At 44.9% G+C, this 27682-nt stretch overlaps 1 protein-coding gene across 4 annotated transcripts in view; it reads right to left on the reverse strand.

Annotated features, from left to right (window-relative positions):
* The window catches only part of PRDM10 (PR/SET domain 10), a 99488-nt gene extending 75159 nt beyond the window's left edge, over positions 1 to 24329 (reverse strand). For 3 of the 4 annotated variants that reach the window (XM_073022281.1, XM_038004994.2, XM_038004992.2), the window contains exon 1: positions 24003 to 24328. The gene's annotated coding sequence lies outside the window, so the exon portion shown is untranslated. Of the gene's footprint in view, positions 1 to 24002 lie in introns of all 4 variants that reach the window. The other variant, XM_073022284.1, reaches the window with a different exon arrangement.
* Positions 24330 to 27682: the final 3353 nt, after the last annotated feature.

Raw genomic sequence — 27682 nt, forward strand, 5'->3', positions numbered from 1 at the left:
TGGTCTAAGCAGCTAACATTCATCAGTTCAGTCCATTTAATGCCCATGACAACTCAATGAAGTTGTTTAAAACTTATGTTCAGAAAAGAAATGGTAGTACAGAACCATAAACTAGTGCTCTACTCCGAGCAGCTGCTGATGACCACATGACTGAGAGGTGTCACATTAAATCACGGAGCTACAAAATCAGACCAAGAAGAATGAAAATAAAGAGCTTCTATTATGTTCATTCATTTGGAAGGAACATAATAGGAGAGAGTTTCCATTTAACTGATTTCTGGAACAAATAATTTTAGAACTCAGAAGAAAAGAAAAAATAATGGACTTAGTTCTAAATGGTGAATAGAAACTGGCAGCAGAATTAGTGATGAACAAAAAACAAAATAATACAAAAAACAAAATAATACAAATTCCAGCACAAATTCCCCATATGAGATGGGAAGCCCAAATCCTTCATCACGTTTCTCAAATTTTAAAAGATTAACAACCAACCATTAGCACTCCTGAGAAAAAATAAAAATGACTAGTTATGAAAAACACAACTCCCTTCACCTTGCCTAGCAAGGTTCGTTCCAAGAGCCCTCCCAGAGGCTGTTTCACGTGCCCCTCACCCCCACCGCGTGACGGAGCCAAGGTGGGCTTCTTCTCTACATCTTACAGAGGAAGAAGACAGCAATGTCACTTGCTCATTCCACTGTCCAGGGTCTGGCAAGCCTGAGTCCCTGCAGCAGACAGAGCACAGTGCCCCTCTTATCATACCACTATGACCCCAGCTAAAGAGCTACTAAAACCTAGAAATTGGAGCAGAGTAACATGACTAAAATACACACACACACACACACACACACACACATTTTGAAATGGAGTCTCCCTCTGTCGCCAGGCTGGAGTGCAGTGATGCAATCTTGGCTCACTGCAATCTCTGACTCCCTGGTTCAACGATTCTCCTGCCTCAGTCTCTCCAGTAGCTGGGATTCCAGGCGCCCGCCACCACGCCCAGCTAATTTTTGTATTTTTAGTAGAGACGGGGTTTCACCATGTTGGCCAGGATGGTCTCCAACTCCTGACCTCATGATGTGCGCGCCTTGGCCTCCCAAAGTGCTGGGATTACAGGCGTGAGCCACCGCACCCAGCCTAAAATATTTTTATTTTATTCCACTAGGAAGTAAACTAAACACACCTTTAGTTAGGGGAAATATGCCTGAGGAACCGAAGTAAAGAAGCAGGGAGGCTGGGCATGATGGCTCATGCCCATAATCCCAGCACTTTGGGAGCATGAAGAGGGTGAACGGCTTGAGCCCAGGAGCTCAAAGCCAGCCTGGACGACATGGGGAAAACCCACTTCTACAAAAAATGCAAAAAATTAGGCAGGCATGGTGGTGGGCACCTGTTGTCCCAGCTAAGCCGGGAGGCTGAAGTGGGAGGATCGTTTGAGCCTGGAAGGTTGAGGTTGCAGTGAGTGCAGTGAGATCGCAGCACTGCACTCCAGCCTGGACGACAGAGCGAGAGATCCTGTCTTACTAAGAAAATTGAGAAAAAGAAAGAAAGCAGGGAAACCAGGCTTTCATAAAGGATTTCAACAATTTTTTTTTAAAGAAAAGCTGTTAAGTCTCTGATTAGGTTCCAAACAAAATTGTTTTGCTTTTCGGTTAAGGCATTATGAATGTGGGATATTTCTACATAAACAGAGAGGTCTGAAGGTAAAGATAAAAGAAATGAGGGTGTGATAATGCTGGGGCACTCCAGGTGTGTCTAGGGGCCACTCACATTGACCAGTTGTTTCGAGTGTGGGCCGTGAGGCACACGATGGAGCTCTGGAAGCTCCAAGGCACAGGACTCCTCCTCCAGATGATGTGAGTTTAAGCCATTTGGAAAAAAACTCCAGAAAAGCCTTCAGAAACTGGGTGAGCAATGGCAGATACATTTCAGAGAAAGTTGTGCTTCTGATATGAGACGGAGCTGTTACAATCTAAACCCTAGTGTGTAGCATGTCCTAAAGAAACTTTCCTGACCTGTCTCTGGTTGTCATCAAGGAAGATACCGTATAACCAGAAGAGAACTGAACTAAGGTTTCGAGGCTTCAAAACAAACCAACCAGGTGAGAAAACACAGGATGACAGAAACAAGCCCAGCAGTGAAGCCCATCGGGCAGGTCTGAGACGGCGACCTCCGCCTGCTTCTCCCTCTCCATGTGGTATCCCTTTGACCTGCCACTTCCCATGTAGAAATCTTCCCACCAGGCAATAATGCTTCCTACTTTCCTTGTGCACAAAGGGCTGCAGAGACTATCAGCTCAGGTTTCCCATCAGGGTGTGGCACCCCTTTCTTCATGCCTCAAAGGAGGCACGCAAGCAAATCCTTCATGTTCACCCAAGAAATGTGGACTTTTCCCTAATTCAATTAAGACCTTTCATGTACCAAAAAACAAAGCCCGATCCTCCCATTCCATTTGAGAGTTTGTTAGTGATGCATGAGGGCCCCATCAGGTGCTTCAAAGGGGCTCCTGCCACTCACTCAGACAGAAGAAACATGAGGCTGAGACACTTGTTGGGGGTCCCAGCCCGACAATCCTACATGAAAATCCTTCAGAGTTTAAAAGGAAGCAACATTCAGTGGGAGTTCTAAAGAATGATAAACCTTGATGTTTGCCTTTTTCTTTTTATAAAGAGTAGCAGCTGGTTGGCTGGTAAAATGTGAAGGCAATTTCACAAAGAAATCTGTCAGGGGTCCTGTGTTCAATCCTCACAAGATAGCAGGTGGGAACCTCAAAGCGCCGGAGTGCATCACGCGCCTGCAGAAAAATGGCACAAATCCTAAGCGTCTGACCTGAGAGCCGCTCTCAGAGGAAACGCCTCTGGCTCGAGGAGCAGAACTCCACTAGCACCCAGAAGCTCCTGTGCCCTCTCCCCAGGATCCACCCAGCCTCTGGTGGGCTGCAGAAGGCAGAGCAGCGCAGTCCGGAGCTCACCTGAGGCTGGTTTCTGACTGTGAGACTCAGTCGGCTCCAGGCTGTGACCTTCCAGGGTTGCAGGGGAGACTGTGAGCTACATCCTAGAGCTCCCCCTCCTTGGCAGGTCTTCTACTCCAGTTTCTGTCTCCCCAGCAACTTGAAACTACTGAAAATCCCCTCTTCTATCCCACTGTGTTTTGACTTCTTTTTTTGACCAGCACAGCCTGGTAAGCAAAGCCCTCAAGAAGAAACCAGTGCTGGACTTGAGGCTCATGTCCCCATCCCTTCCTGGCCTCGGATTCTGCCCCTCCTGTTCTAACTGCCTTCACAGCCCTTCACGCCCCATCCTTTACCTCCCCCGCCCTACCAGGAGGATCGCCTGGAGCTCTGCAGTCTTCAGTTCCTTAGGCGTATGTCCCCTAACTAAAACTGTGTTGATTTTACTTCCTAGTGGAATCTAGTTGCCAGGAAAATGTAAATTAAAGCCATAATGAGATGCCACTTTACACTCACTAGGGTGGTTTGAATCAAAAAGTCAGGTAAGTGTGGACAGGATGTGCTGAGATCAGAGCCCTCGTAGGCTGCTGGCAGGAATGTAAAGGGTGCAACCACTTTGGAAAACAAGCTGGCAGTTCCTGGAACAATTAAACATCATAGTTACCATATGACCAAGCAATTCCAGTGCTAGGCACAGACCCTAGAGAAAGGAAAACATGGATGCACACGAAGACTTAGACACAAAGTTTACAGTAGTATTATTCATCATCGCCAAAAGGTAGAAACAGCCCAAGTGTGCATTAATGCAGGGGTCTCAGGCCCCCGGGCCGCACACAGGTACCAGTCCTGTGGCCTGTTAGGACAACAGCAGCACTGGACTCTCACAGAAGCAGGAACCCTGTTGTGAACCGTGCACGTGAGGGATCAAGGTGCTCACTCCTTTTGAGAATCTAACTAATGCCTGATGATCTGAGGTGTTAGATTCTCAGCTTCATCCCAAAACCACCCCCAAACCCTTGTCCATGGAAAAATTGTCTCCCACAAAACAAGTCTCTGGTTGGGGACTGCTGCATTTGTGGACAAATGCATAAACAAAATGTGGTATATCCATACAATGGAATATTTATTATTCGACCACAACAAAGGAACAAAGTATTGATCCATGCTACAACATAACTGAACTTTGAAACATTATGCTAAGTGAAAGAAGCCAGTCATAAAAGACCACATACTATATTTTTAAAGTCCAAACCAGGGAAATCTATAAAGACAGGAAGTAGATTAGTGATTTCTTAGGGTCAGAAGAGGATGGAAAGATGAAGAGACAGCTAAAGGGTATGACATTTATTTTTCTTTCTTTTTTTTTTTTTTTTGAGACAGAGTTTCACTCTTGTTGCCCAGGCTGAAGTGCAGTAGCGCAATCTTGGCTCACTGCAACCTCCACCACCTAGGTTCAAGTGATTCTCCTGCCTCAGCCTCCTGAGTAGCTGGGATTACAGGCATGCACCACCACACCCAGCTAATTCTGTATTTTCAGTGCAGACAGGGTTTCACCATGTTGGTCAGGCTGGTCTCGAACTCCTGACCTCAGGTGATCCGCCTGCCTGGGCCTCCCAAAGTGCTGGGATTACAGGTCGGAGCCACTGTGGCCGGGCTATGATGTTTCTTTTTCAGGTGATGAAAATGTATCAAAATTGTTTGTGATGATGGTTGTACATACCTGTAAGTATGCTAAAACAAACAAACAAACAAACAAACAGTGAATCGGGGACAAATTCCGACAGTACAGAATTATTTGAAATAAACAGTAAAAGTTACCCTCTCTCCCACCCCAACCCATTCCCTAGATATTGCCATTGCTGACGTTTTAGTGTCTGTCTTTCCACTGATCTAGCTGTCTTTATACACAAATGTACTCATGGAGAAATGTAACCATACTTTTTTTTCCATTATCTTATATATAGAAATATACTTTAACTTAACAGTAAGCTGTGGACACCTTTTCAGATACTGAAAGTATCTGCAGTAATCTCATTGCTTTCAACGTGATAGATGTGCCAATCATTTATTTAAATATTCCCCTGATGGGCCAGGCGCGGTGGCTCACGACTGCAATCCCAGCACTTTGGGAGGCCAAGGTGGGTGGATCACTTGAGGTCAGGAGTTCAAGACCAGTCTGGTCAACATGGCGAAACTCCGTCTCTACTAAAAATACAAACATTAGCCAGGCATGGTGGCGGGTGCCTGTAATCCCAGCTACTCAGGAGGCCGAGCCAAGAGAATTGCTTGAACCTGGGAGGCAAAGGTTGCAGTGAGCCGAGATTGCACCATTGCACTCTAGCCTAGGCAACAAAAGCTAAACTCCATCTCAAAAAAAGTATAATAAATAAATAAATATTCCCCTGATGGAAATTTTCTTTTTTATCCTCATAAAAAAATTATAAAATATGGCCAGGTGCAATGGCTTACAGTTATAATTCCAACACTTTTAGAGGCCGAGGCTGGTGGATCACTTGAGCTTAGGAGTTCGAAACCAGACTGGGCAAGATAATGAAACCCCGTCTCTACAAAAAATACAAAAATTTAGCTGGGTGTGGTGACAGGTGCCTGTGATCCCAGCTACTCCATAGGCTGAGGTAGGAGGATTGTTTAAGCCTGAGAGGTCAAAGTTGCAGTGAGCTGTGATGGTGCCACTGCACTCACCCTGAGCAACAGAGCAAGACTTTGTCTCAAAAAAATGTGTGTGTGTGTGTGTACACACAGACTGGAGTGCAGTGGTCCAATCTCAGCTCACTGCAACCTCCGCCTCCTGGGCTCAAGTGATTCTCCTGCCTCAGCCTCCTGAGTAGCTGGGATTACAGGTGCCCACCACCTCGCCTGGCTAAGTTTTTGTATTTTTAGTAGGGAAGAGGTTTCGCCTTGTTGGCCAGACTGGTCTCAAACTCCTGACCTCTGGTGATCCACCTGCCTCTGCCTCCCAAAGGGCTGGGATTACAAGCATGAGCCCCCACACCTGATCTAAAAATCTATTTTTATTTTGACAAAATATTGCACTGTAATTATTCATTCCTAGTGAGCTAATTTTTCCAGAGTTAGCTTAGTGTATACAGCAGAGGAGAAGGTTTAGGATGGAATAGACTAACTGAAAGAAGTGAAACTGAAGAGACCTTCGTTCCCACTTCCTGAGTATGGCACTAGATTAAACTATAAGAAGAACATACTCCTCAAGGTAGCCTAGAGGAAAGCAACATAAACATTGTTATTGAAACAGATTCTGAAGTCTGCCGTTATGTGACCCTCCTGTGACCGCTTTTCTCTCACTGACTCTCTGCCATACCCACACTGGAGGGAACCTACGTGGATGCTGCCAGGTCTCCCTTTAAATGCAGGGCCACTAATCTCAAAGGAGCACTCAACATTGGCTCCCACCCTATTCTCTCTTGGAATTAACTTTGGATTCTTATCTCCAAAAAGGACTACTCCTTTCCCGCCTCTTTCCCCTTAGGCTTCCCCTCCACCATCCTGACTCCAGCTGATGCCTCGCACTTCCCTGGGAAAAGAAAGCCCCTCAGGCAGGTATTCCCTCAGCTCCCACATCAGCACCCTGTCCTCACCACACTGGTTCAATGGAGGTGGCCTTTCCCCCTGGGTGGCTGGCACCAGGTCTTCTGGGACCCTCCAGGCCTTCTCTGTGCACCGGCTAGCATCTGCTAGAATCTATCTCTATTAGAATAAAAAGTGTGCACTTATCTAGACTTATATTTCAACAAAATCTTTATATCACACAAAACCTTCCCTTGAGCCCGCGTTCCTGCTCACCTCCCCGCCATCTCTCTGCTCTTCCCCACACACACTGAGACTCTGCAGCGTGGCCTGCAGTCCAGCCCCACGGCCTCACTGTCCCCTGCCTCGGCCTCGGCCCACCCCACTTGGGCTTCCATCCCCACGACTCCCTGAGATGGCACATTCTAGAGCGTCTACTGCAAAACCCAGCACTCGCCACAGCTCTCATCCTCCCTGTCCTCACATGGCGCTCACACCATCTGCAAATCTCTTCCCTTCATTCCTGATACTACGCCTTCCTGATTTTCCTCCCATCTCCCGGGCAACGCCTCCGCAACCTCTTCTGGTGGCTTGACCTCCACAGGTCGCGCTGCTGGGTTCTCTCTTGGGTCCTCCTTCTTGTTTTTGGCTTCATACTCTCCTTCCGCTTGCCCAGCCTTTAAAGTGGCAACAGCCGTCTCCTCTGTGGGAATGCTTTCTCCGCCACTGTCCACCACCTACCTCCTCCTCATTATCCAGATCTCAGGGTCAATGCTACCTCCTCAGTAGGCTTTTCTGATCATCCTTTCTCATGGGATTCTGCTGTAATACTCTGCAAAGCATTTACCATCAGTTAGGCAAGTTCAGTATGTGTGTACTACCTGTCCTCCCGCTGGAAGGCTGCTGCAGGAGCATCACCTCACTGGAGCTGATGAGGGAGTGTCCCCAGCACCTGGAGCCGTGACTGGCCCAGGAGGCCATCTGGAAGGAATATAGTGCAGTCTTCTGCTTAGAAGGTCATTTGTTACTTCCCAAAACCCTCTTAGGATGAACTCTCATAAACAAAAGAGTACTGCCATTAAAAATAATGGTATTTAACTGCTTCCACAGCTAAGAAAGCACGTGTGTGTATGTATACATACATATATATATAGATATGTATATATATATATATCAATGTTTATCACTGAATTTTAATGAGCTGAAAAGAAAAACAACACTACGGGGGGAAATGCAATTGACAGATGACATCATCTAGTACAATACAACTGGCAAGGCATATGGAACTCCACTGCTCCCAAGCCACACAAAATCAAAGCCAGTCTTTGTGAATGCAAAGAATACACTATAAGCCAAATATGGTATTGGGCAGGGCACAGTGGCTCATGCCTGTAACCCCAGCACTTTGGGAGGCCGAAGCAGGAGGACTGCTTGAGTTCAGGAGTTTGAGACCAGCCTGGTCAATGGGGCAAAACCCTGTCTCTACAAAAAATTAGCCATGTGTGGTGGCATGCATCTGTAGTTCCAGCTACTCAGGAGGCTGAGGTGAGAGGATCACTTGAGCCTGGGAGGCAGTTTGCAGTGAGCCGAGATTGTGCACTCCAGCCTAGGGGACAGAGCCAAACCCTGTCTTAAAAAAAGAAAAAAAAAAAAAAAATATATATATATATATATATATACAGTAATAAAAGAAATTCTTTAATAAGTCCAATTCTTATAACCCAAGGCACAGATCTTGAGGTTCATATACAGTCTCTGAATATTTTCACATTCATGAGCTGTGGCCCTCCCACACCAATGCTGCAAGATTAGTCCCAGTGCTTCCGTTCTTAGTGTACACAGAGGTGCTGGGCTCATGGTGGCTAATCGCAGGCTCATGGTGGCATGGCAGAGTCTGGGGTGTGTGGTTCTAGGACAAGAAGGTAGATCTCCTCACCCTGTGCCTCCAACCCGTATTAGTTAATAGAGGGGGCAGAGGCTTAGGACGGCAACAAGTATGGTTGGAAATCACATATAGTGCCCTTGTGTAGTAGGCTGTGGCAAGTCCTTATGTCATAGCTGGTGCCTTAACATGATCTTCTAGCAGCCTGCTACTGACCAAACTTCCTCTTCCCCACTTCTAGCGCTGCTGCATGAATTTGGTTTGCTTTGGGGTTTTTTTTTGAGACAGGGTCTCACTCGGTCACCCAGGTGGGAGTGCAGTGACACAATCTTGGTTCACTTTCAACCTCTGTCTCCCAGGTTCAAGCAACTGAACCTCAGAAACACGAGTAGCTGGGACCACAGGCATGCAACACCACGCCTGGCTAATTTTTTTGTATTTTTAGTAGAAACGGGATTTTGCCATGTTGGCCGGGCTGGTCTCGAACTCCTGCGCTCAAGCGATCCACCTGCCTAGGTCTCCCAAACTGTGTGAACCACCACGCCAAGCCTGCTGCGTGACTTTGAGTGGAGGACAACAGATCTCTAGGGTCAGGGGCCTGGATTGAGGCTCCTCGGCTGCCAGCTACAGCTCCATGACCCGGGTGAGTGAAGTTACTTCTCAAGGCGTCATGACTTCATCTATAGCATGGTTACAGCAGGACCAATAGTTCCAGTTCCCTAAGGTAGAACTATGAAATAAATGAAATACACTGTGCAAGTGAAAACCCACACCTGGCCCACAGGAACACTCAAAAATGCTCATTGTTGTTGTTTTTGTATTTATTAACATATACTTACTAATTATGCCATCAATTCATGTTCATTCCCAGGGTTAAAAGGAATGAGAAGAGCCAAATGAAAATAAGCACCTCAGATTCTTGTCTGCTATTGTGTAGACAAAATGTACCTGAAATTCAAATCACACAGATCATAAACTCTCCACTAACAGGAAAGGTTTGTCCAACTAAGAAAAATTCTGAAGCATACTGTAGCTTCAGAATAATACTTTTATGGCCTCAATTTCAGCAAAATATTAATCTATATCCTTTATTGTTTAGCGAGCTCCAAACAATAAAGACAACAGTCTTCATGCCATGTCAACAAACCACACAAAACTGCCTTTATTAATTATACTCTGGTTTCTATTATGCTTATTTTTGTAGTACATTTTCATCTTTTCAATTTCATTCAAAATTCTGATAGGGCAACAGGTAATAACCAGTGTGGGTAAGGATGAGGAGAAACTGGAACCCTCATACACTACTGGTGAGAATATAAAACACTGCTGCCAATATGGAAAACAGCCCAGCAATTCCACAGAAGGCTAAACATAGACACACCAAATGACTCAGCAATTCCTCATCCAGGTGTAATAAACCCAAGAGAAATAAAAGCATATGTCCCTAAAAGACTTGTACATGAATACTCACCGTTGCATTATTCATAATAGCTAAAAAATAGAAATGATCCAAATACTCATCAACTGATAAATGAACAAAATGTGGTATATCCATTTAATGGAATATTATTTGACCATAAAAAGGAATGAAGAACTGGAACATGCTACAACATGGATGAACCCTGAAAACATTATGCTAAGTGAAAGAAGCTAGTCACAAAGAAATACACATTGAACAATTCCATTTATGTAAAATATTATATGAAATATTAATTTGGCAGAACAAGCAAATTAATAGACACAAAAAACAAACAGTGGTTGCCTAGGGCTTAGGAGGAGATAGAAGAATTAATGGTGACAGCTAAATGGTTCAGGGTTTCTTTTGGAGGTTATAAAAATGTTCTAAAATTGATTGTGGTGACAGTGACAGCTGCACAACTCTTTGCATGTATTAAAGCCATTGAATTGTACATTGTATTTTTAAATTTTTATCTATTTATTTATTTGAGACAAGGTTATGAGACTAGCAATTTTTGTATTGTGGGTAGAGATGGGGTTTCGCCATGTTACCCAGGCTGGTCTCGAACTCCTGGGTTCAAGCGATTCACCTGCCTCGGCCTCCCAAAGTGCTGGGATTACAGCTGTGAACCACCGCACTTGGCTGAACCATGTACACTTTAAATAAGTGAATTGCATGGTATGTAAATTGTATTTCAATAAAGTTGTTCTTTGGGGGAAAAAAAAAACGATGAGCGGTTAAGTCAATGTAAACTTTCTAGAAAGTTCCAGAGGCAAGAGACATTGAGGGGATGCTTAGGTACCAGTAACTATGGGAGAGACAAGCCTCAAACAGTAGTAAGGATGGGGCTATACAAGACCACAGAGGAAGTAGGATAATTTAAACTTTATTCAATTGGTCTACAGTTCCCACACTTCATGAACTGGTTGTGCCAGGATAACATAGAAAGCTAGGTGAGAAACAAATTCCAGGCCAGCACAGTGGCTCACATCTGTAATCCCAGCACTGTGGGAGGCTGAGGCAGGATGATCGCTTTAAGCCCAGGAGTTCGAGGTTGCAGTGAGCTGTGATCATGCCACTGCACTCCAAGCTGGGCAACAGCAAGACCCTGTCTCTGGGAGGTAAAAAAAAAAAATCATTGAGCGTGTATGTTTCTCAGCTATGAATAACGAATTTAGAAAGCTTCAAGCACACATCCTCCAGCTCCCTTCTGAACAGCAGTATTCAGTCACAAGACAGCTGGTGGGGGGTACAGATACAATGTAAGACCCTGTTTCACCCATGCACCCAACACTATTTGGCCCCCATATCTCAAGCTCTTTTGTTGAATTAGCCAGTGCAGTAATTAAGTAGGAGACTTTCAGGTGGGTCTTACGCAGCCTGAAACGCTTTCCTTACAGATGGTTCTGGTTGGTACCTATGACTCAACAAATCACAAGCCCAAGTTGTTAGGATAAACTCCTGGTTAATGCATAGAGGCACAATCTTAAGTAGTAGGCTGTTTCCTCAATAAACCCGTGTGCTTTAACATGTTTTAACTAGGGAAACCTTTTTAACGTATTAAAATTGCTTAGAGGAAAATCATTCTAGAGCATAATTTTCATAATTTAACACTACAATATGTAATATAAAACAATGTAACTACTCGCTCACTCTACAACTCCTGAAACATACGTCTTTAGTTCAAATAGACTGAACCATGACTCAGACACAAGATTAAGAAGAAAACTCAGGCCAGGCACGGTGGCTCATGCCCATATTCCCAGCATCTCGGAAGGCTGAGGCAGGTAGATCACCTGACATCAGGAGTTCGAGACCAGCCTCAGCAATATGGTGAAACCCCATCTGTATTAAAAAAAACAAAAATTAGCCGGCTGTGGTGGTGCACGCCTGTAATCCCAGCTATTCGGGAGGGTGAGGCACAAGAATCACTCGAACCTGGGAGGTAGAAGTCGCAGTGAGCAGAGATGGCGCCACTGCACTCCAGCCTGGGCGGCAAAGTGAGACTTTGTCTCCAGAAAAAAAAAAAAAAAAAGCAAATTGATACCGTACTGGTTTGAAGTAATTCCCTTTACATCCAATTCACACCCCTGTAAACATGTTAATGGGGTCCTCACCTGTTTTTATTATTATTATTTTGTAGAGACGGGGGTCTAGCTATGTTGCCTAGGCTGGTCTCTAACTCCTGGCCTCAAAGTGATCCTCCCACTTCAGCCTCCCAAAGTGCTGGGATTTACAGGCATGAGCCACTATGCCCGGGTCCCCACGTTTTTCATTTTCAAATTCTCATACCTTTAAATATGAAACACAGATGGCAGAAAAATAAGTATTTTATTAGACAGTGAGCTCAGATAGACAACATATTGACATTTTACTGCCTTCATAAAAACTCTGTCTCACTGGCATATAATTAAGACCTACAAGCTACCAAATTTCAACCTCCTCCATCTTAATCAAACCACCACCGCAGGACTATGTTCACTGGTCTAGGATTCAAAGTCGCCTTCTGCTAGCTGAGGCATTTCTTGAAGTGGAAAAAGGATTTGAAGGCAAGCAAATCACAGGTTCACTGCTAACATAAAGTGGGATAATGTCTGTTACAATATAGCTCAATAGTATAGAGTGTAATGCAAATGTTAATAATTATTTAAATTGTGAGGACCACAGGCTGTTTTAGATCATGAAGGTGTCTCATCCAGAGAAGACTCATTCTCAATTAAAAGACATTTTAATACATTTTCATTATTAAACAACTGTTTTGGGAATAGATCATTCTTAACTGCAGGCTTGGATTCTCTCTTAACTGATGTATTTCACCACAACATATGTAAAGTTCAACTTAAAACTGATAAAATTTTAAAACTATGTGATTAGCAGCTGGGCGCAGTATCTCCCACCTGTAATCCCAACACTTTGGGAGACTCAGGCAGGCAGATCACCTGAGGTCAGGAGTTTGAGACCAGCCTGGCCAACATGGTGAAACACCATCTCTGCTAAAAATACAAAAATCAGCTGGGCGTGGTGGCTTGTGCCGGTAATCCGGCTACTCGGGAGGCTGAGGCAGGAGAATTGCTTGAACCTGGGAGGTGGAGGTTGCAGTGATCCGATATCACACCAATGCACTCCAGCCTAGTGACAGAGCAAGACTCCATCTCAAAAAAAAAAAAGTAACCAGCCTGGTGGTGCACGCACCTGTAATCCTAGTTACTCAGGGAGCTGAGACAGGAGAATCAGAGAATCACTTGAACCCAGGAGGCAGAGGTTGTGGTGAGTCAAGATCACGCCATTGCACTCCAGCCTGGGTGACAGAGTAAGACTCTGTCTCAAAAAAATAAAAAATAAAATAAAAAATAAAAACGATGTGATTAGCATTTTCTTCCACAAGAGACACAAAATAGAAGCATTCCTGTTTAGAAATCTTAGCCATAACTATTCTTTGTAAACACTTAACCAGACCATTTCACTCGGTTGTTCCTACAAACATGTTAGCTTCATTTGCAAATTCCCTGAAGGAATTACAGACCACAAAATTAGAATCCTTTAACAGATGCAGCTCTTTATTTTAAAAATCAGTCTAATCATAGTCCACCTGATTCGAAATGCATTCTGTGGAAATTCAATGTTACTTAAGTAAACAGCTAGTGGAACAGTAATAATTACAGCTACAGGCATTTACGGAGCACCTATCCCGTACCAGGCACTGTCAGACGTCCTTTAAATACCTGATCCCAATTAACCCTCACCCGAACCAAGAATTATTACTTCTCCAAGGTCACAGTGCTGACAAGTAGAATTTAAGCCCAGGTTTCTTTTACTACAAAGCTTGAAGCTCTTTCCCCTCTTTGCCACAACAGCTTTCAACCTGGGCAAAGTGGCCAGGACCCGAGCATGGTTTCCACCTGCTGTTGTAGCCTTGCTCTCCCACCAGATGATGCAATCACCAGGTTAGACTTGATCTCAAGGGAACCAAAGAACGTTGTAATTCACTACACCCACAAACAAATTTAATCGAGCGAACTACTCAGCGGCCAGAGTTGGGGTAACTACAAAGCCGTGATGAAGGGCTCCCATTGTAAAAATTCAAATAATTTTTTAAAACACAAGAATACTTATTAAATGCCTATTCTGTTTCTAGCATTGTTTTAGGAATTGAAGAAGACACTGGATGGAATATTTAAACATTCAGCAGAGAAGGAAAACATAAATAACATTTATTCACCATTGTTCCAGAAACAAAGCTACCTGTGTGTTCAGAACATGACATAGCAGTCCTGAAATATTAACTGAATCAGTATCATGAAAATAAATTACTCCAAATACTTTTTCTAGTTCTCTCAGGCATTTGCGTTTCTCTAATACTGGAACTGATGGGCATTAGAGTATGCATGTTTTGAACTTTCTTGATAATACTGTTTCCAAACTAGTCATACGAATTTATATCTGTACCAGTCATCTATGAAAGTCCCTACTGTTCAACATCCCACTTTAATTGAGGTGTACAGTATTCTGGCACTGTGGCTGAAATTTGCATTTCCTTGATTATCAACATGGTTGAACACCTTTTCATGTTTATTAGACATTTGGATTTTTCCTTTTCTGAAGTGCCTGTTCAAGACTTTTGCCCATTATTCTATCTATTAGTGCCTGTAGCATCTTGTTTAAGAAATGCTCCTCTATACTGAGGTCATGAGTATCTTCTCCTGTATTAATTCTAAAAGTGTTATTGTTTTGCCTGCCTTTGTGCCATGCCTCCAGGTCACAAATCAAGTGGCTGGCTATGCAGGATACTGTGTCTGGACTCCATATGCTGTTCTATTGGTCTATCATTATTAGCCTATCCAATGCCAATATTACACTATCTTTTGTTTTTGTTTTTGGTTTTGAGACGGAATCTCGCTCTGTCGCCCAGGCTGGAGTGCAGCAGTGCAATCTCGGCTTACTGCAAGCTCTGCCTCGCGGGTTCAGGCCATTCTCCTGCCTCAGCCTCCCGAATAGCCAGGACTACAGGTGCCCCCCCACCACGCCCAGCTAATTTTTTGTATTTTTAGTAGAGATGGGGTTTCACTGTGTTAGCCAGGATGGTCTTGATCTCCTGACCTTGTGATTGGCCCGCCTCGGCCTCCCAAAGTGCTAGGATTACAGGCATGAGCCACGGCGCCTGGCCCAACACTATCTTAATTATTATATCTCTTCTTGAGATAGAGAAGTTTTCCTAACTTTTCTTTTTCAAAAGTGTTTTGCCTTTTCTTGGGCCTTAGCAAATGTTTTAGAATCAGCTTGTCTAACTTTTTAAAATGTGGGAATACATTAGATCTATAAATCAGTTTCCCGAAAATTGACACATTTACAATATTGAATCTTCCACTCCTTGAGCCATTGTGCTCTTTATTTATTTAGGTTTTATTTAAAGCCACTCAATAAAGTTTTAGAATTTTCCATATCTGTCATAGTTTATAACTATTTAAAATCATGAATCTGAAAAAATATATTTTTTAAATGACATATGACATAATTTTTTGGTGAGATACTAGAGCTTGGGATAAGTATATGTAAGTATCAAAATAAACTGGGGCTGGGTGCAGTGGCTCACACCTGTAATCCCAGCACTTTGGGAGGCCAAGGTGGGTGGTCAGGAGTTCGAGACCAGCCTGGTCTCAAGACCTGAGGTCAGGAGTTCGAGACCAGCCTGGCCAACATAGTAAAACCCTGTCTCTACTAAAAAAATACAAAAATTAGCCAGGCGTGGTGGTGGGCACCTGTAATGCCAGCTACTCAGGAGGCTGGGGCAGGGAGAACTGCTTGAACCCAGAAGGCAGAGGTTGCAGTGAGCCAAGATCGCACCACTGCACTCAAGCCTGGGTGACAAAGCACAACTCTGCCTCAAAAAAAAAAAAAAGAAAGAGAAAAAAAGGAATATAAACTGGTGATGGTGGTTTGCACCTGTAACCCCAGCTACTTGGTTGGCTGAGACAGGAGGGTGGCTTGAACCCAGGAGTTGGAGACTAGCCTAGGCAACACAGTGAGATACTATCTCTAAAAAAATATATATATATTACAAAGTTAACATAAACTTTCTTTTTTTTTGAGACGGAGTCTCACTCTGATGCCCAGGCTGGAGTGCAGTGGCACAATCTCAGCTCACTGCAATCTCCGCCTCCCGGGTTCACGCCATTCTCCTGCCTCAGCCTCTCGAATAGCTGGGACTACAGGTGCCCTCCACCACGCCCGGCTATTTTTTTTTTTTTTTTTTTTTTGTATTTTCAGTAGAGAGGGGTTTCACCGCGTTAGCCAGGATGGTCTCGATCTCCTGACCTCGTGATCCGCCCGCCTCGGCCTCCCAAAGTGCTGGGATTACAGGCGTGAGCCACTGCGTCCAGCCAACATAAATTTTCTTAAAATGTTTAAATGAAACAAAGTTCATCAAAGTCCAATTACTATGACACAATTTCATTTTAATTCTAGAATTACTGTTTTGTAGTAATGTAGTATCTCACTTCCACAGGACTAAAGTACTTGAGAGAACTTGCATGTCACATAAAGAGGTGTCCAAACATGACCATTCATGGGTCCTTATATTTACCAAGCGATGAAGTACTTACACAATCCAGCATAATTTTCAATTCATCAACTTCAAGAGAAAAAGAATGAAGGAGAAAATGAATACATGATGGAAGAGACTGAAACCTTATTAATATACATGCCCCTGCCTGGGGCTGAGGATCCAGACCCTTTACTCCCATGCGCTCTGACCCTTCTCTCATACTTGCTTAACTCCCTGACCTTCTACCTACTTTCTCTCCTTTGCAAAAGTGGACACGGTTCTGTCAATAGTCTGTGTTAAGGACTAAACGTAAACAAGTGTCTTGGAGAGGACAGTTAAAAATCAAATAAAGAGCAATAATTAGTTACAGGAGTGACAGCTAGTCCCTATTAGAAGGACATTCTATTAAGACTGCCTGTAATCATGGTTTGTGGAAAGACTGAAAATAACCCCCGATAAATTTACTTCAAAATCTTCAAGCAATTCTAAGAAAATGGTAGAATTTGCATACAAAAATAAGAATCTTGAAAAAAAAGGGGGGGAGGGGGCGGGGGCGGTAGCACATGCCTGTAACTCCAGCACTTTGGGAGACTGAGGCAGGCAGATCACCTGAGGTCAGGAGTTCAAGATCAGCCTGGCCAACATGGTGAAACCCCGTCACTACTAAAAATACAAAAATTAGCCAGGTGTGGTGGCAGGCTCCTGTAATCCCAGCTACTTGGGAGGCTGAGGCAGGAGAATCGCTGGAATCCAGGAGGCAGAAGTTGCCGTGAGCCGAGATCACGCCACTGCACTCCAGCCTGGGTAACATAGCGGGCCTCTGTCTCAAAAACAAAAAAAAGAAAAAGAAAAAAAGCAAAAAAAAAAAAAAGGGAGGAAAACTTTACAAACAACTTCAAGTATTTTAATTCACTCAGTTATCCCTCAAAACATTTTAGAATCCAGTAAGTAAAAGGCACTCATTTATACTGCATTCTATATGAGGGGGCTAAAAATCACCTGTAGCTTCCAGAAATTTAAAATCTGGGAAGCAAGAAATAAGCACAAATAATTGGAGTACAATACAACGTAAGCACTGAATAAATGTTACTGTTACTATAAAGCAGTACAAAATCCTGCAGGACCTTCAGAGACAAAAAGGATTACTTTCAAAAGAGATGGTCTCGACACTTCAACAAGGGCGGTGTGGGTTCAGCTTGCTCTGGTACAGGAGACGGCGAGCCACAGCCCGCAGGCAGCAGACACGTTTTTGTGCAGCCTGTGAGCTAAGAATGGTGGTTACATTTTAAAATATTTGAAAAGTCTCAAAAGAAGAATAATATTTCCTGACACAGGAAAGTTATATTAATTTTAATTTAAGGTCCAAAATAGTTTATTGGAACACAGCCATGCTTTCAGATGCCACAGCAGAGGGGAACTGTTTCGACAGAGACCATATGGCCCACAAAGCCAAAAACATTTACTACCCGGTCCTTTAAAAACAGTTTTGCAGTCACTGCTCGAGAAGGACGGACAGGATTCTGGCGGGCAGAACTAGGAGAGAGGAAGGAGAGCAGAGAGGAAGAAACATTCCACTTGGGAAAAGAAGGCATGACAGCACAGAGAGAAAATCCCGAATATTTAAGGAACAGTGAGAGGACCAGTTTGGCTGAAGAGGGGGTTCCAAAAGAGATAAACAATTTTTGAACCATTTAGAACTGTGTGCTTTGTTATTGAGCCATTTGTACAACTGTGGTGAGTGATTAACAGGCATCCTTACTCAGAGTCTATGAGGTTGATGACTGTTATTATCGCTAGTAATAATTAAGAAACTAGTTGAAAGATTTGATAAGCAAACCAAGGCTTACAGAAGTAACTTGCCCAAGATCACAGCCAGCAAGTTGAGCACAGCAGCGAACCTCTTTGCCCGAGGTCACACTGTGAGTACTACGCCCCAGCAAACCTCCGTACAGGGTAGTACAGGGAGAGGCATCCACAAAGGCAGGTTAGGGCAAAACTGTCAACGTTTGCAAACATGCAAGTAAAAAAATATGGATTTTATGTGTAGGTTATGTTTCTCCAACTGTATTTAAAAGGACAATTCTCCCGGCTGGGTGCAGTGGCTCACACCTGTAATCCCTGCACTTTGGGAGGCAGAGATGGGTGGATCGCTTGAGCCACAGGAGTTCCAGACCAGCCTGGGCAACGTGGCAAGAGTCTGTCTCTACGAAAAACACAAAAATTAGCCAGGCATGGCAGTGCACACTTGTACTCCCAGCTACTCGGGAGACCGAGGTGGGAGGATCACTTGAGCCTGGGAGGTCAAGGCTGCAGTGAGCTATGATGGTGCCACCACACTCCAGCATGGGTGACCGAATGAGGGCCTGTCTCAAAAAAAAAGAAAAGAAAAAAAAAAGACAGTTCTTTCAGGAGCTGGTCCAAACAGTTTCTTCCACCTTTAGAATCAAAGTATTGTGGTTTTTTTCTAAATCACAGGAGAAAAAAATATATACTCAATGTTTCCAATTTCAGGTTTCTCTTAAACATCTGAAAAATGGTAAATTATAAAAATCAATGTATAAGTAACAGACCAAGTTTGGGAAAATTTAGCTGATTATGCTTAGTTCAACTTTTTTTTAATGGATTATGTGCTTACTGATGTCATTTTATTATTTTAAGTTCAAATGATCCATTGAATACATTAACTCAGTAACAGTTAACTCAATTATCTGGAAGTGGTTTTGAGATTAAGATATTCTTCAAAATAATAATCATGCTTTTGTGAGAGCTATCATAAGCACTAAAAAAACAGACATCTACATATTAGCAGTATCTATTCATTCAAATTATAGAAACCAAAAAACAATACCATCTTAATGCCATCTGGGAACACCCTCCCCCTAGCTGACCAAGGCTGCACTGTTCAAAGAAATATGCAAGCCACATACATAATTTAAAATGTTCTAGTATATACATGGTTTAAAAGTAGAAACAGGTGAAATTAATTATAATAGTATATTGTATTTTACCCAGTCTATCCAACATATTGTCATTTCAACATTTAATCAATATTTTATAAATCAAAAGATTTTATTTTTTTCTACTAAATCTCAAAATCTGAGTGTACATATTTCACACTTCACAGCAGTAGCCATATTTCAAGTGCTCAAAGCCACAGATGGCTACTGGACAGGACAACACAGGTCTAAGGGATCCGATTTCTAGAAATCACAGCAGGAAAGAAGCTGTAGAGTACAACTTTACCAGCAGTGAAAGTGAAGGACGTGGGTTTAAAAAAAAAAAAAAAGGGAGGGGGAGGAGCATTTGTCTCCAATATTCTCATGTTTGCAATAAATGAGAGTTTGAAAACTGAAGAGCAAACAATAACAGACTATATTACCAGACAGTAACCTTTTAGCAATCTAAGGTTCTAAAAGTATTGTGCACTATTGATTTTATAATTGTTTTCACCACATTTTAACTAGTCTTGCTGTAACTGTACTTAGGGTTACCCAAACCTTCCCTCTTTCCGCTCCACTTCCTCACCCCCTCCCCATTCCCTAAACTGTTTCAAGTTACAGAAGAGCCTACCTTCAGGTGCTTTCTACAACAGAAATTTAAAATCTACATAAGGATGGTCAATGGAAAGGCACAGAAAAATTTTGGAATGTGGACAGAAATGTCCAGAGTGCTCCACACAAGTCTTGAAATGGGTAATGACTTTTTTTTTTTTTTGAGACAGGGTCTCACTCTGGTTGCCCAGGCTGGAATGCAGTGGCACGATCTCGGCTCACTGCAGCCACGACTTCTTGGGCTCAGGTGATTCTCCCACGTCATCCTCCTGAGTAGCTGAGACTACAGCTGTGGGCCACCACACCTGGCTAACTTTTTTGTTTTTGCTATGTTGGCCAGACTGTTCTCGAACTCCTGGACTCAAGCAATCTGCCTGCCTTGGCCTCGCAGAGTACTGGGATTACAGGTGTGAGCCACCACACCCGACTGTGTTATAACATTAAGAATAGAAAAGAGGCCAGATATTTTTAAGCAGTGATTCAACTAAACCATGCAAACAGTTTAATGCTAGAACAGGGAAGAGGTAAGTGTCACCAATGTGGGCCAAAATAAGTCACGAAAAGCTCCCCTCTCACCCTCCTGCCTCCACCCCATCCACCAGGAGAATTTGAGTGAGATCATTCTCCAAAGAATTGGTTGTAGCAAATGTTTCTTTTTAACCGACTGGCTCTTTCTAGACACCAGATCAAATTCTGCTTCGTTGATCTATTAAAGTACCTATGATAAGTTAAAATAGTAGACAATAAATTCTTCTTGTGAAAAACAAATTGCTGGACTGGGTGTGGCTACACTATCTGGGGTGGGGTGTGACGGGAGAAGACTATGTATTTTAGTGGCAATAGGTCAAAGTACATCAGCATTCAAGTTTAAAACAAACTGAACAACTCAAACACCGCAACAACAGGATGTTTAACAGTTTCTTTTTACCAGATATAATTACGCGGTTACCAGGTGTTTACCAGTGCTTAAAATGAAAAATTGAGGAAACCAAAATTACAGCTCAGTAGTTCTCAGCCCTTTGACGAATTATGTTTGTTACCCAGAAACCTATCCTTATCAATTAGATTATACTTTTAAAAAGTTACAAGAAATCAAAATATTATAATTCTTTTAGTTCAGCGGACTTCATGATGCCCCCTTCAAATAATGGAAGTAATGAAAGTGCCAAATCATGAGCAAAGTCTTTAGACACCTATTTACGTTTTGTTTTAAAAACTAGATACTAAAGCAAGATTATGTCGTTTGTACAAACATTTTATACACACACACACACACACACACACACACGCAGAAAACTAACTTGAAATACACCAAAGTATCAGCAAGGATTATCTCTTGGGTAATTATGGGTTTTGTTTTTTTTCACTCTGCTTCTGAATTTTTTTTTTTTTTTTTTTTTTTTTTTTGAGACAGAGTTTCACTCTTGTTGCCCAGGCTGGAGTGCAATGGCCTGATCTCAGCTCACTGCAAACTCCGCCTCCCTGGTTCAAGTGATTCTCCCGCCTCAGCCTCCCCAGTAGCTAGCTGGGATTACAGGCGCCTGCCACCATGTCCGTCTAATTTTTGTATTTTTAGTAGAGACGGGCTTTCACCATGTTGGCCAGGCTAGTCTCGAACTCCTGGACCTCAGGTGATCTCCCCGCCTCGGCCTCCCAAAGTGCTGGGATTACAGGCATGAGTCACTGCACCCGGCTTAAATTTTATGTTTTCTGCAATGATCACGCATTATTCTTAAAACTAGAAGGAAAAACAAAACAGGCAAGCAGAAACTGAGGTAGTGCCAATCAAGCTGGGATTATTTTGAATTGTGCTACCCTTTATACCTCCATAACCTCTAAGTAAACACCATTTGGAGCCACCATTGAAGACAGGAACCTTGCCTTTTCTAAAATATATACTCAATTACATTCAGATATACAATATATGATGCACACATTAATATGTGGTGGAGCGTGCTACAAAACATTAGAAAAACTAAAAATGGCTTCTTTGAAAAAGCAGAACAATCTTGCCTTGAAAAACAAGTAACAGCACAGCAAAGAGTGGGAGCTTACGGGGCAGGAGAAGGCACAAGACATTTGTCTTGATCCAAAACAAACAAAAAATGTAAACCTTCCACTAAGCGCCCGTGTTCACTTTTAAATGGTTCATTCTCTGTCAATTTCACCTCAATTTATTATAAAAGTAAACCTAAAGACCGAGCACGGGGGCTCACGCCTGCAATCCCAGCACTCAGGGATGCTGCGGCGGTAGGATTGCTTGAGTTCAGGAGTTCGAAACTATCTTGGGCAACATGATGAAACCCCGTTTCTACAAAAAGTAGAAAAATCAGCCAGGCGTGGTGGTGCCTGCCTGTAGTCCCAGCTACTAGGGAGGCTGAAGCAGGACCTTGAGCCCAGGAGGTCGTGTCTGCAGTGAGCCAAGATCGCGCCACTGCACTCCAGCCTGGGCAACCAGAAAAACTGTCTCCTAAATAAATAAACCTAGCAAAGTTTCTTTCTAAAATCCCCATATTGAATAAACACTGTTTAAACGCTGCTTTGCCCCCAACCAATCCTAATTTAAAAAAAAAAAAAAAAAAAAAATCTTGTTTTCTCTATTCTAGAGCAACAAATAAGTAATGCTCATCAAAGTGGAAGCTATTGTGGCGCTGAAATGGGTAGGAAGATACAAAAAAATACAATGTAATAATACACCTTCTTGCCTAACAGCAATGGTGGAGAAACAAAGAGAACAGGTCAGAAAAAGAGGCCACAAAACAGTCATGAGTGATTCTGCTGTTTTTAATAAAGATTAAGTACTGTTGACTTTAGAGAATTTGGGGTGACGAGCCAGGCAAGATTTTAACCGGCAAAGGAGCAGATTTAGGGCACAGGGTAGAGCTGGGTGCGTCTCATCACACTTCTAATCCTCGATGACAGCACAAAGCCACCCCTCCTCGTGCTTAAGTGTACACGCACATTGATTGAAAATGCACTGAAATCCAACTCATCCACCAAGCAAGGCTAAAGGAGCGCACACAAATTCAACAGCGCTGCGTTCGCGTGGCTGGAGGGCAGACCGTGAATATTCCATTTTACTTAGCAGAGTACCAACACCTAGCTGCACGGTTAAACCTGCTTAAAAACAGCTGGCGAGAGGCTGGAGAGCTGCACACCATCAGCCCTCTCCCGAGCGCCGACCAGCCTCGCCCGGCCTCCGCGCTGCACCCCGGATGCAGACGGACTGGGGCAGGGCCGCGACCCTGGCCCCGGCCTCCGCCCGGCGGGCCCCGACGCGGTGCCACGGGACAGACCCGCAGGGGCCGCCCCACACCCCAGTGGGCCGGCCCCCTGCCCGGGTCCCGGACGCCAGCTTGGGATGGCAGGCCGGGGAACAGCCATCGATGGCAGGTGGGCGGCGCGGCCTCCGCAGATAAACCTGGGCGCCCCATCGGACAGGACCTTCCGCCCCACGCGCCCGCAACCAGCCACCCCCAGCCCGGCGCCCAGCCCCTGGCCTCCGGCCCCCGGCCGCCGGTGCTCGGCTCCCGGCCGGCAGAGACCTGCCCGCCGCGCCCGGAGCGCCCGCGCAACCGCCGCCGCCGGAGCGCGCAGGCCGCCCAACAGCCGTCCCGGCCCAACCAACGCGGGCAGGGGAGGAGAGGTGCGCGCGGCCGGCGGAGCGTGCGAGCCACTCGGGGGTCGCAGGGGGAGGCTGCGCGCGGCGAGGGCAGGGGCGAGGAGGCGCCGAGGCCGGCGCTGAACGCGGCGCCAAGAGGGCCTGCTGGAGGGGGCTTTGCCCCTTTCCCCTTGGAAGGTGCAGATGGTTTGACCCCCCACCCCGAGTGAGGTGCCTCGTCCCAGCCCCGGCTGGACTGTACCATCGGGCGGTGCCGCCGGGATTTCTCCCCCCCACCACCACCATCAATTCCCCCCCCACCCGGGTCCGCGGTCGGTTGGCCCCGGCCGGGCTCTGAGACGCGGAAAGAGCTGGGCGCCATTTTGGGTGGGACTAAGCAAAGACGAAACACCCTCCCAGTCTATGGGGTACTCTGGACCCTGGCTTATCTGGTTCCCTTAATCCTTTAGGTACTTACACGACGTTGGGTGAGGGGAGCTGGAAGATCAGCGGGTCCCCGATCCTCTCTCCCTAGGGGTGATAGAAATCAAACCCCCCCGCCACCTCCAGGTGGTTCTTCCCGCCGCAGAGTGGGAGCAGCATAAAAGGCGGGGTCTTATTAGCATAATCTGCCTGGCAACCTGATCTCGACGTTATATGATTGGTTAAACTCTGTAAGCCCCATGCCGTGCCTAGAGACGAGAAACGCTGGGGCGAACTGACAGGCCCAGATTTAGGAGTCATGACGAAGATCCCGAGACGCTTATTCAGTCTGCAGAGAAGCCAAAAGGAGATTCACACAATGGCCCAATGACTGAAGGCCTCTTTATTTCGTGCTCTGCTGTTCATGTAAAACCCAATCGCAGAGCGGGTCTCAGGCGGCGCTCGCCTGCGTTTCTACTCTCAGCCAATCAGAAAACGCGACTCTTCGCTTCGGGGTCAAGCCCCTGCTGCGGCCCGCCTGCCGACAGGGAGGAAGCGTCCAGCGGTGCCTGGGTCTCTCGGACGCCTAGGGCCCAGGGTCCCGGGAGGCGCGCGGGGGTGAGGTGACCCTCGCGTCCGCCCGCCCCGCCACAGGTTGCCTCCGAAGCGGTCTGGCCGCGGAGCGCCGGCGAAAACCGAACTCCGGCCCAGCTCCCGGGGTCGGTGCGGCCAGGTAACGCCTGCCGAGGTCTTGCCTTCAGGACCCCTAGGGAGCGGCCGAGCGCCGCCAATCACCCTGACCCACCGCACCTTGCCAGCGCTTTCACTGCGCCTCTTTTTTCCCCTCTACCAATCCGGAAAGGAAGTGATTGTCATTTCAAACATTGAGAAGCATTATTTAACACTGGTTACCCAGTGACTCAGCTCACTCCTTAACCGCAGGCTTCCACATCCTGCTGTCCCTTAAAATTGCCTTCTCAAAGGGCAGCCAAGAGCCCAACTTTGGAGAGATACCCAGCTCCAGCTACCCACTGGCAGGCAATACGCATGAAAGCTAGATGGCAGAGAGACCTTGGACCTTCGGACCTTCAGGGAGCGATTTTCCCTTCCTTGATATCTACCTTGCTACGTTATTTTGAAGATTAAGTGAGCTCTTACTTTACCGAGTAAAGTGCTTTGCTTAGCACACACTGTCTGGAACTTAAATGAGAAGCACTGACAATATAACCTACAAAAATCCTAAACTATTGCCTAACTGAGAAAAAGAGGGAGGCAGGACAGCTAAGCAAAAGACGAGAATAGAAAACACCCACAGCGGGAAAAACTAAAATTAACTCAATAGTATTCTCTTTACTGTTTTGTTTTGTTTTGTTTGTTTTTTGATACGGAGTCTTGCTCTGTCGCCCAGGCTGGAGTGCAGTGGTGCGATCTGGGTTCACTGCAACCTCCGCCTCCCAAGTTCAAGCGATTCTCCTGCCTCAGCCTCCCTAGTAGCTGGGATTACAGGCATGCACCACCACGCCCGGCTAATTTTTGTATTTTTAGTACAGATAGGGTTTCGCCATGTTGGCCAGGCTGGTCTTGAACTCTAACCTCAAGTGATCTTCCTGCCTTGCAGTCCCAGAGTGCTGGGATTACAGATGTAAGCCACCGCGCCTAGTCTACCATTTTGTTTATTTAAATAGCTGGAAACAACGGGGAAAGAAAAGAGCTTTTTTTTTTTTTTAAACTTCGTGACAGGGTGCGGTGGCTCACGCCTGTAATCTCAGAACTTTGGGAGGCCTAGGCGGGTAGATCGCTTGAGCACAGGAGTTCGAGACCAGCCTAGGCAACATACTGAGACTCTGTCTGTACAAAAAAAAAAAAAAATTAGCCAGGCATGGCGGTACACACCTGTGGTTCCAGTTACCTGCAGGCTGCACAAGAGGGTTGCTTGAGCCCAGGAAGCCAAGGCTGCAGTGAGCTGTGATCGTGCCACTGCACTACAACCTGAGTGATAAAGCAAGTCTGTCTTTAAAAAACAAAACACCAACAAGAAACTTCAGACAGTTAACTACCTTGTAAGCAACTTCACGACTAGGCCGTGTCTTTTTCTTCCTTAAACTACTGTACAGGTAGCACTGGACTTAGATGAGGCCAACCTTAACATAGCTAGTGAGAGACGCTAGTAGCTCTTCTCTGGGTTTATAGACATGGAAGTCAGTTGCCTATGGAAAGATCATAATGGTTGAGAGAGTCACTTGAATGCTGCCTTTTAGTGTTGTGAGTAGATGAACAAGGCCACAGGTCGGACAGGTCCTTCTGTGGCCTTTCAAAAGCTGCTACTCCACATACCCCTGGCCTCGGTGAGAACTGCTCCCTTTTAGATTTAACATCATTACATCCTTGCTGATGAACTGAGATGGTCCCAGCTGAGGTGAAAACACCACCACAGAACTCAAAAGAGAACGCACCATGAGGAATGGGGCTATTCAAACTGGAGAGCCTGAGTTACTCTCATGGCTTTAGAGAAATGTTCTAAAACTTCTAAGTACATAAATATGTGCAAGGAGATTCCTCCCCACAGAGTTTTTATACAGAGGGTCTGGAGTGAACCTCAGGAGTTTGCTTTTTATGTGGATTTTTAAATGACTTTTAAAATTTACACTGTAAAATTCACTCATTGGGGTGTACAAGAGGTATTTATTGAATATGTACTGTGTACCACTCACTGTTCTAAACAATAAAGATAGAATAGGGAACAACAGCAACCCAAAAAGGCCCTGCTGTCATGCAGCTTTATTCTAGTGTAGGTAACAAGAAGAAAATTAACAACTCCAGGTGATAAGTGCTATAAAGAAAGTAAACCAGGAAAACGCAGAGAACGCTGGCAGTTTAAATAGGGTGCCAAAGAAGTTTTCTCTAAGATACCAACGTTTGAGCTGAGCCTTGAGTTATGGGGGGGGGAAAAAAAAGCCAGCCATGTTAAGATCTTGGAGAACATTCCAGTCTAAGAGAATGGCAAAAGTAAAGACCATCAGGTGAAAAACAAAAAAAAATTAGTATGGCATGCACATATTCATTCTTCAATTGAATAGATTATTCATTGAATGCCTCCCAAATGCCAGGCACTGTCTTCGATGCTCTGGGATTTGTCAATTAACACTATAGACAAAAGGAAAAACACAATACAAAAATCCATGCCTTGGCCAGGCGCGGTGGCTCAAGCCTGTAATCCCAGCACTTTGGGAGGCCAAGATGGGCGGATCACGAGGTCAGGAGATCGAGACCATCCTGGCTAACACGGTGAAACCCCGTCTCTACTAAAAAAAAATACAAAAAAACTAGCCGGGCGAGGTAGCGGGCGCCTGTAGTCCCAGCTCCTCGGGAGGCTGAGGCAGGAGAATGGCGTGAACCCGGGAGGCGGAGCTTGCAGTGAGCCGAGATCCCGCCACTGCACTCCAGCCTGGGTGACAGAGCCAGACTCCGTCTCAAAAAAAAAAAAAAAAAAAAAAAATCCATGCCTTGACTGAGCTTTCAGTCTAACACACTGAGAAACAGTAAGAAGGCCAGAGTTGTTGGAACACAGGACAGAGTGATACAAGAAAGCGTGGAGTGAGACAAGGATACAGTGATATAAGAAAACTTGGGGAAAGAGGTCTGGGACAGACCACATAAGGCTTTGAAGGCTATGGTATTGGAATTATTATTGAAAGTGCGACTTAATAGGATCATTGACTCAGTGTGGGAATTAAA

The sequence above is a fragment of the Chlorocebus sabaeus genome, chromosome 1 (assembly GCF_047675955.1).
Source record: "Chlorocebus sabaeus isolate Y175 chromosome 1, mChlSab1.0.hap1, whole genome shotgun sequence".
NCBI classification, from domain to species: domain Eukaryota; kingdom Metazoa; phylum Chordata; class Mammalia; order Primates; family Cercopithecidae; genus Chlorocebus; species Chlorocebus sabaeus.